The 8,781-nt window shown below is 45.8% G+C and overlaps 1 protein-coding gene across 46 annotated transcripts in view; it reads left to right on the top strand.

Moving 5' to 3' along the window:
- Positions 1 to 8,781, top strand: part of LOC115943569 (retroviral-like aspartic protease 1) — a 109,742-nt gene that overhangs the window by 87,349 nt on the left and 13,612 nt on the right. For 36 of the 46 annotated variants that reach the window (XM_081832137.1, XM_081832135.1, XM_081832119.1 and 33 more), the window contains one exon: positions 5,125 to 5,253. The exons of 4 other annotated variants lie outside the window; for them this stretch is intronic. The gene's annotated coding sequence lies outside the window, so the exon portion shown is untranslated. The remainder of the gene's footprint in view (positions 1 to 5,124; positions 5,254 to 8,781) is intronic. 6 more of the 46 variants (XM_081832121.1, XM_081832112.1, XM_081832118.1 and 3 more) reach the window with 2 other exon arrangements.

Raw genomic sequence — 8,781 nt, 5'->3', positions numbered from 1 at the left:
ATTCTTAACATATATAGTTTGTCTTAATTCTTTCACTTTACCTTCTATTGTAAGCATTTTCCATGTCAACAAATATTATAATATTGTTTCTGACCACATTCTATCATCATTTGATGCATTATAACTTATTTAATTAACGTGCTGTTCTTGGACATGTAGATAATTTACACATTTTTGTCATTATCACAGGTGGTGCAGTATCTTTATAAGTAAATGTTCATCTACATCTCTGATAAGTTTTTTTTTTAATATGCTAGGCATTACAGGGATGCCTGGGTGGGGCTCAGTCATTAAGCGTCTGCCTTCGGCTCGGGTCATGATCCCAGGGTCCTGGGATCGAGTCCCGCGTCGGGCTCCCTGCTCAGCAGGAAGCCTGCTTCTCCCTCTCCCACTCCCCCTGCTTGTGTTCCCTCTCTCGCTGTGTCTCTCTGTCAAATAAATAAATAAATAAATTCTTTAAAAAAATATGCTAGGCCTTTCTTTTTTATTTTGTTTTGTTTTAATCTGCTGGTGTTTTTTTTTTTTTAATTTTTTTTTTTTTGGTAAGCTGTATGCCCAACATGACGCTTGAACTCATGACCCCGAGATCAAGAGTTGCATGCTCGAGGGGCTTGGGTGGCTCAGTCTGTTGAACCTCCAACTCTTGGTTCTGGCTCAGGTCATGATCTCAGGGTGATGGGATCAGCCTCACATCAGGCTCCACGCTCAGCTGGGAGTCTGCTTGAGATTCTCTCCTTCTCCCTCTTGCCCTCCCTCTACTTGCACTCTCTCTCTCTCAAATAAATGTTTTAAAAAAAAGAGTTGCATGCTCTACTGATTGAGCCAGCCAGGAGCCCCATATATCTGTGATAAGTTTTGAGGTAAAATCTTAGAAATGAAATTTCTGGGTAAAAGACTTGTGAACATTTAGAAAATAAACTTTTCATTTTGAAATAATTTTAGATTTACAAAAAGTTGCAAAGATAGTACAGAGAGTTCCCATGTACCCTTCACAGAGCTTCCTCTAACTTTAATATCTTACCTAAAACTAATAAATTAACATTGGTACATTACTATTAACTAAGCTCCAGACTATATTTGGCTTTTATTAATTTTCTTACTAATGTTCTTTATCCAGGATTCAGTCCAAGATGCCATGTTGTATTTAAGCATGTGAATACTTTTAAGGCTTTTGATGTGTCTCTGTGTGTGTAGGAAAGTTGTGTCAATTTATATTCCCATCAATAGTATAGTATATTAATACCTAACAGGTATTACAGCAACAGCAGTAACATCAATTTAGTGGGCATTTATTTTTCCTTTTTTTATGTATATGGATATGTTATTAGATAATATACGCAGGAGAGTTTTAAAACCACTTCATAAATGAGAACATTTAAATGGTATGATGCCAGCTATAGAAATAAACATACAGTTTTGGAAACAATGTTTGTCACTCTTTTAAATATTGTTCTTTCTAGATTTTTTTCTTTTTTTAATTAAAAAATTAAAAAATGTTAATTCCAGTATAGTTAACATACAGTGTTATATTAGTTTCAGGTGTACAGTATGGCGATTCAACAGTTCTGTACATCACCCAGTGCTCATCACAGCAAGTGCTGTCTTAATCCCCATCACCTATTTCACCCATCCCCCCCACCCACCTCTCCTCAGTTTGTTCTCTGGCTTTTGGTTTGTCTCTTTTTTCTTTGTTCATTTGTTTTGTTTCTTAAATTCTGTATATGAGTGACATCATATGATACTTGTCTTTCTCTGACTGACTTACTTCACTTAGCATAATACTCTCTAGCTCCATCCATGTTGTTGCAAACTGCAAGATTTCATTCTTTTTTACAGCTGAATAACATTATATTTTACACACACACACACACACACACACACACACCACCTCTTAATCCATTCATCTATCCATGGACACTTGGGCTGCTTCCATACTTTGGCTACTGTAAATAAAGCTGCTTATAAACATAGGGGTGCATGTATCCCTTTGAATTAGTGTTTTTGTATTTTTGAGGTAAGTACCCAGTAGGGTGACTGCTGGATCATAGGCTAGTTCTATTTTTAACTTTTTGAGAAACCTCCATACTGTTTTCCACAGTTGTTGCACCAATTTGCATTCCCACTAACAGTGCATGAGGGTTCCTTTTTTTCCACATCCTCACAACAGTTGTTATTTCTTGTGTTTTTTATTTTAGCCATTCTGACAGGTGTGAGGTAATAGCTCATTGTGGTTTTGATTTGCATTTCCCTGATGATGAGTGATGGTGAGCACCTTTTCATATGTCTGTTGGCTGTCTGTATGTCTTCTTTGGAGAAATGTCTCTTCATGTCTTCTGACCATTTTTTAAGTTGGTGAGCATTTCTTCATGGCCAGTGGGTTTACAGATTTTTTTCATCTGTTTGGTAACCACTTGTACTTTTTGTTTTTGATTTCCCAATCATTTATAGGGGCTTTTGTTAACATCTAAGACTTCAGCTTCCATTCAAGCTGACATACAACCAGTGTCAGGTAAACATCTAGAAAGCCATCCCTGCATCCTGCAGAGTCACCAAGGCAGTGTCACCCAGGAAGGGGAGGCCCGCCAGATGTTTCCTGCAGGCCTTGTTTCTCCTGCAGAGGCCTGCCCAGGGCTGTGGAACCTGGGTGACAGTGAAGTGTGCTCTCTCAGAGAGCAAGCTCTCCTAGTGACCCAGAGGCCAGCTGTGTACAAAGAGTGGTACAGGGTAGGCAGTGACATGTCGTAAAGAGCACTGTCCAGGAGTCCGGGGAATGGGGGTTTCGTCCTGGTTCTCTTACTACTTGTGTGAACTTGAGCAAATCTGGTCCATTTTCTGGGGTCTCTTTTTATTTTTCATCTGGTTAATGGTCAGGATCTCAGGGACTGAATGGACTGTTGCAAAGCACTTTGTAAAGCACTGTACGGATGGGTGATACCATCATGGGAAATGCTGTCATGAAGAGGACTGAGTAGTGCCTTCTGTGGGTAGTATGAATCTCAATCTACCATGCCAGGAGGGCAAGAAATGCTCTTGAGATCAACTCAGTTCCAACCCTGAACTCCCGTCTTACCTGACGGCGAGGAAACTTTATTGCTGTCATTATAGGCCCCCTCCTCATGAGGGTCACCCAAGAATCCAGGAGGCCTCTGGTGCTGCCCAGGAAAGGGGCACTTCTATAGGCTGTACTCTCTCTCATGGGCCCTGGTACCCTGTGAGGTTCAGACTCTGCTGTCAGGCCCTGCTTGAGGCTTTTGTGCCCTGGGCCCTACCTCCCCAACTCCATGGCCCACTGCTCGCTGAAGGTGCAGAGCACTAGTCTGGATCCTCTTCCCACTCCCCAGGGTCCCCTTTCCCTCTCCCCTTCCATTTTCTGCCTCCCAGGGTGGCCTTCAAGACACCCCTCTGAGTCTGCAAGGAGCTCGGGTTCAGGAAAACAGATGCAAAGGAGAGAAGGGCCTAGGAGTGGCTTCTGTCTCAAAGAGGACAGATCCCAGGCCTTCTTGGAATGAGAAGGCAAAGGAAAAATGCAACCATCTAAACACAGATTAATATCTGAGAAAATAATCTGGCCACACCGAGAAGAAATTGGAAGATATGTCCTCTTGTCCAAATACTGTCACAAACCTGTGGGGTGTCCTCAGGCTTGTCATACATTGTCTCCGAGCCTGTTTCCTCCACCGTGCAGTGAGGGGCTGGTTCCATAACCTCTAAAGCAGCCCTGGACATTCACCATCCTAGAGTCAGTACTTCTGGGAAGGGGTGAGGTTTTCTTTTATTTTGACATTCTTGGTCTTTCCTAGTTACTGTCACGTGACCTGACCACGGCCCCTTTAGCAGCACTGCTGACAGAGTTTTCCCTAGGCCTATTGTTGGTCTAGTCTGTGAACGTTTCTTTTGTAGCTCTGTGTAATCATCATGGTAAATTTGAGCTAGCTCCAGGCTTGGCCTCAGTGCTCTCTCTGCATGATCTCATTTAATCCATATAACTGTTCGTTGGGTTGGTCCTACTGCTTTCATTTTATGAAAGAGGGAACAGAGGCCAAGTAGCTTTCCCACAGCCAGATGGTAGGTGAGGGACAGAGCTGGCTTGATTCTGAAGCTGAGTTTTGTAGCCCACTGGGTTTCTAGTTTTCTGGTTTTCAGCGAGGCAGAGGGAAGGCAAATGTCCTGGGAAGACTGTGTGACCATCCTTAGAACCAGTCTAGGAAAACCCTCCCTGAAGCAACTCCCAGGTACACGAGTCTCCCCGGGGCCCGAAGAGATGGAGAGAGTGTTGGGAGGAGCACAAGAGCCCCCTCCCTTGAGTTCTCTGGGGGTGAGAGCAAGCATTCCTCAGAGTTCCGGGGTTACTACTTGGACGTAAGGCCCGGGACTCTGGCTGCATGCCGACCCTGCAGAGGGCTGTCCTCCTTTCTCCAGGGGCTGGGGACAGGCACATGGCTAGTTGTGTTCATGCAAAGGTGGTCTGAGAGTGCCCCAGCCTGCTTCCTTCTTGGGCTGGGACGGGGGCGATGATGTCTGGGTTTATATCCACTCACTGGGCAGATACTTGGCACCGTCCTCACCACCCAAGGGCAGGAACCCATATGCAGGCTCATTACCTAGAGTAGCAGGTCCAAGACTACTTGGAATGGTGTAGCTCACACTGACACAAGCAAGCCTCCCCCTCAGTTGTTCTGTCCCACCAATCCCTCCACTGTCCCCACAGAGTTACTCCTACTTCTCTCTTTTTACCCCATAGGCCAAAAATTGGCTATGGAAAAAGAGAAAACCCCAAGACCTTGTGACCTTCCAAAGATGCATTCTATCCAACTTCCCTGATGAACTTGTTAGGAAATGGTATCTTAAGCCAGGTTTGGGGTTATATTCACTCAAAAATCATGTTGGACAGGGCGCCTGGGTGGCTCAGTTGGTTAAGTGTCTGACTCTTGCTTTCAGCTCAGGTCATAATCTCAGGGTTGTGAAATCAAGCCCCGTGTCCAGCTCCACACTCAGTGCAGAGCCTGCTTCTCTCTCTCTCTCTCTCAGCCTCTCCCCCTGCTCATGCTCTCTCTCTCTCAAATAAATAAGTAAATCTTTTAAAAAATCATGTTGGACCATTTCTTCTCATTTGTACTTATTAAGCCCTCCCTAGGTGACACTGGGCCAGGCACTGTGAATATACTAGAAATCCAAGAAAGAAGATTTAAAGCCCATCTTCCATTTTACAGATGGAAACAGGACAGCCCAGAGATGCTAACAAGCTCATTTAAGGTAACACAGCTACTTGGGCAGTTGTGGGTTTGGAACTTGAGGTTCCTGCCTTTCAGCCCTGTGCTCTTTCGACAGCATCTTACACAACTTACAGTACGGTTGGTTGCAGGAGCAGGAACAATGGCTCTGGAACAATTATAGAACTCTTAGAGGGGAGCAGAGTTCCCCTTGCTGGTGATTTCCCACCCACAGTGGGCTTGCTGCCAGTGTCTTTATATTTTTACTTATAGATGCTTGTCTGGGAGTTGTAATTTTCTTTTGAGACACTGGGAAATCCCATAATTAAAAAAATGATTTGGTGAAATTGAATTCCTACATTTTTGCCCAGTTTGTGCTTCTTCAGAGTGAGTGAGTGAGTGTGTGTGTGTGTTATGGGGGGCATTCTAGCACTTCCTGTCCTCAGACAATTTCACATAGGTTGATCTGGGTTAGGGCTCTCCATATGTGCTTTGACAGGGCACAGTGACAAAGAGGAAAGTAGGAATGAAGTGTGGAGAAGAGTTAACTCAGGGCCATATGGAAAGGAGATGTGATCTTACTGACTGGGACACTCTGTGGAGGGAGAGGGGGTCTGCATGGCTATTCACTGGTGGGGTGAGGTGGGGTCTCAGGGTGAGAAGAAAGAGGCTGATAAGGGTTTTTTTTTTAACCCAGAAGTGTCCAGGTTTTGAAGGCTCCTGACTCATTGTCAATATCAGTCATTCATTCACTCAGATAATTCTGGAGACCATTCAACAAATAATGATCTAAAATCACGTCTGGGCAAAGGCCCTGTATCAGGTTCCAGGACGGATGTGTTCTATGTCCAGGGATATGTCTTGGTTGGTCTCTGTGGTATAGGAGAGAATAGTCTCCTCCAGGTCCCATGGCCTGTGTGAGGGCTCCCAACTCAATGTCATTGGCTCTGGAGCTGACTCCTGGCTCCTGGGGTTGGGATGGGGATGAAGACTGCACATCCACACTGCTGCCTCACCAAGATCAGATTGGAGGGAGCAAGGTACTGTGGGGCTGGGCCTGGCTTCTAAGGAAAAGTATTACCGCAACGCCTCTGAGAAGCCAGTGGGCCAAGAAGCAGGGGTTTGGAGGATCATGGTTTTCCATCCCTCCCTGACTCACACTGGACTTTTTGTTAGAGAAGATGAAAACCAGGCCCACTATCTGGAAATGAACTCAGATTTGGATCTCATGAGAGATCAGAATAGAGTCTCAAGACAGAAGGCTGGGGAACTTGGTACAGGCAGGGATATAGGCCTGAGGTGGCCAGTCCTGGGTCAGAGCCTCCCTGGGCCACACAGTGGGGAGAGGCAGCACTGGGTGGGGCAGAACCACGCTTGGGTCACATTTCTAACTCCTGTTTTTTTGGAGCTATGAGTCGGACAGATTTTATCTTGCCTGTTTTGACCCTCCATGAGGCAACAGCTGGGGGCCAGGGGAGAGACAGAGAGCAGCAAGCATGCTGGTTCTTCTTTTGGTCCATTTAGCAATTTCCTGTAATTTTTGAGCAAGAACAGGTATAACCCTTTGTACCCTGAGGTGTGCAGTCTCCAACATATATGCCTGCGGCCCTGAGGCCATCTAGAAATTGACCCTGGCTCAGTCCAATCAAGAACAAATTCATTGACCACGGGGAAAGGTCAGGCGTACATTATATATGCAACCTTGGCCAGGCTCTTACATTCATCTGGCTGTTCATTCAGCAAATAGTTTTGGGGCACTTATTTTGTGCAATGTGCAGTGAAGGTCAAGGTCCACATTTTACCCATGAAGACATGGGACCACAGGGAGAAAACCACGACCTGGCCTCAGTTTCTAAGTGAGTGAAGCTGGTGGCAGTTTTTTGGCAAATTCAAATGTATCTGCTGCAAACAGATCCTTTTCCTCAGGTAATTCTGGGTGCTTTCCAAACTTACCAATTCCCTCAAGAATGGGGGAGGAGGCCAGGAAGCTCTCCAGGAAGAGGAACAGAATGGTCGAAAGCCCTCTGTTAAAGGGAGCAAGGTCCCTTTAAAAAAGCTGAGGGAAGACAGTGTGACAAGGAAGGGAAGGTGAGTTTGCAGGCTGGGCTCTTGGTGGGTAAATGGGGTCTCTCTGAACCTCACTCACGATCCCACTTCACCATCCCTTCTCTTCACCTAGGACACCCCTTTCCTTCCTCAGATCTCAGTTCAGGCATCCTAGCTTCCAAGGAAAACTGCTACCATAGCTACTCTGAGAAGCCAGTGGGCCAGTTCCATTACCCAGCATCTTGATTCTTACCCTGTATCTCTCCATTATATTTCTCAAATCGATCTTGCCGAAAGACCTGTAATTCTTTTTTTTTTAAGTAGGCGGGGCTCGAACTCACCACCCTGAGATCAAGACCCGAGCTGAGATCGAGTTGGACACTTAATCGAATGAGCCACCCAGGGGCCCCAAAGCCTGTAATTCTAGACTGGGAAGACTTCCATTGCTCCCCATTGCCTTCATCAGTATCAGAATCACCATTTTTCAAGCTTCCTCCATGTGCCAGTTAAAACCCCTCTAGATCTCGTCTTGCCTTCCTTCATGGTCTTCTCTTGACCCCCAAGGGCTAGCTAAAGTGAATCACATGTAGTGGGACCTGCATTCTCATGCCTCAGGGCCTTTGTACCATCTTCCTGGAGCACTCTCCCACATTCCTCATCTAGCCAACTCCTACTCATCCTTCAAAGCTCAGATCAAGGGCTACAGCCCCCAGGAGACTTTGTAAGGGCATCCCCCTTCTGCTCTTCCCCATCACCCTCCACAGAGCTCTGTCTGTCAGGGGGCTGATTGCCCTAGTTCTGTTTTCCCTATTAGAGCTTTCCAAGAGCCTAGCTCATTTCTGCATCCTCGGTACCTAGCATAGAATCTGACACATAGTTAGCAATAAATAAAAATCAGTACTGAAGGAATGCATGAGTGAACAAACGAATGAATTCTGCTTGGAGTTGGGGTGCTCATTAGGGAGATAATATTTGCGGTCCAAAAGAATGACTAAGAATTTGTGAAGTAGGAATTTTAATTTTAGGGACAGGGAATGGCATGGGCCAGGCATGGAGGTTTGGGAGAATGGGATGTGTTAAGGCAACTACCGCTAGTTCTGTAGCTGAAGCAGAAGTTGAGTGTGCAGGATATGCCAGAGATGGATCTGGAGAGACACAACAAGGAACACTGACTAGTCTGGACTTTGCCCGGTACAGAACAGGGCAGGACATAGAGAGTGCTTTTGATGCCATGAGGAAAGTGGGCAGGAATGGGCAGTGTCAGGCTGTAGGGGACTGGGAAGAAGGCAATGGGGGTGTGAGCCTGAGCAGGCCAGGCGATAAAGAGCAAGGGCGGACTTGGGTGGGCTTTAGATGACTGTGACCTGCAGCCAGAGGAGGTGTGGGGTTTGTGGGCTGGTGACATTGTGGTTTCTGGCTTGGGTTCCTGTGTGGCTGGTGAAGCCATTCCCCAAGATGTCAGCCTGGAGAGGAGCAGATTTGAGAGCAAGAAAATGAGTTCAATTTTGCTTATAAGACCTGAAAA

The sequence above is a fragment of the Leptonychotes weddellii genome, chromosome 10 (genome assembly GCF_054177405.1).
Source record: "Leptonychotes weddellii isolate Sample4059 chromosome 10, ASM5417740v2, whole genome shotgun sequence".
Taxonomy (NCBI): domain Eukaryota; kingdom Metazoa; phylum Chordata; class Mammalia; order Carnivora; family Phocidae; genus Leptonychotes; species Leptonychotes weddellii.
Note: the sequence above shows the minus strand (reverse complement) of the source record. Positions and strands in the feature narration are given on the sequence as shown.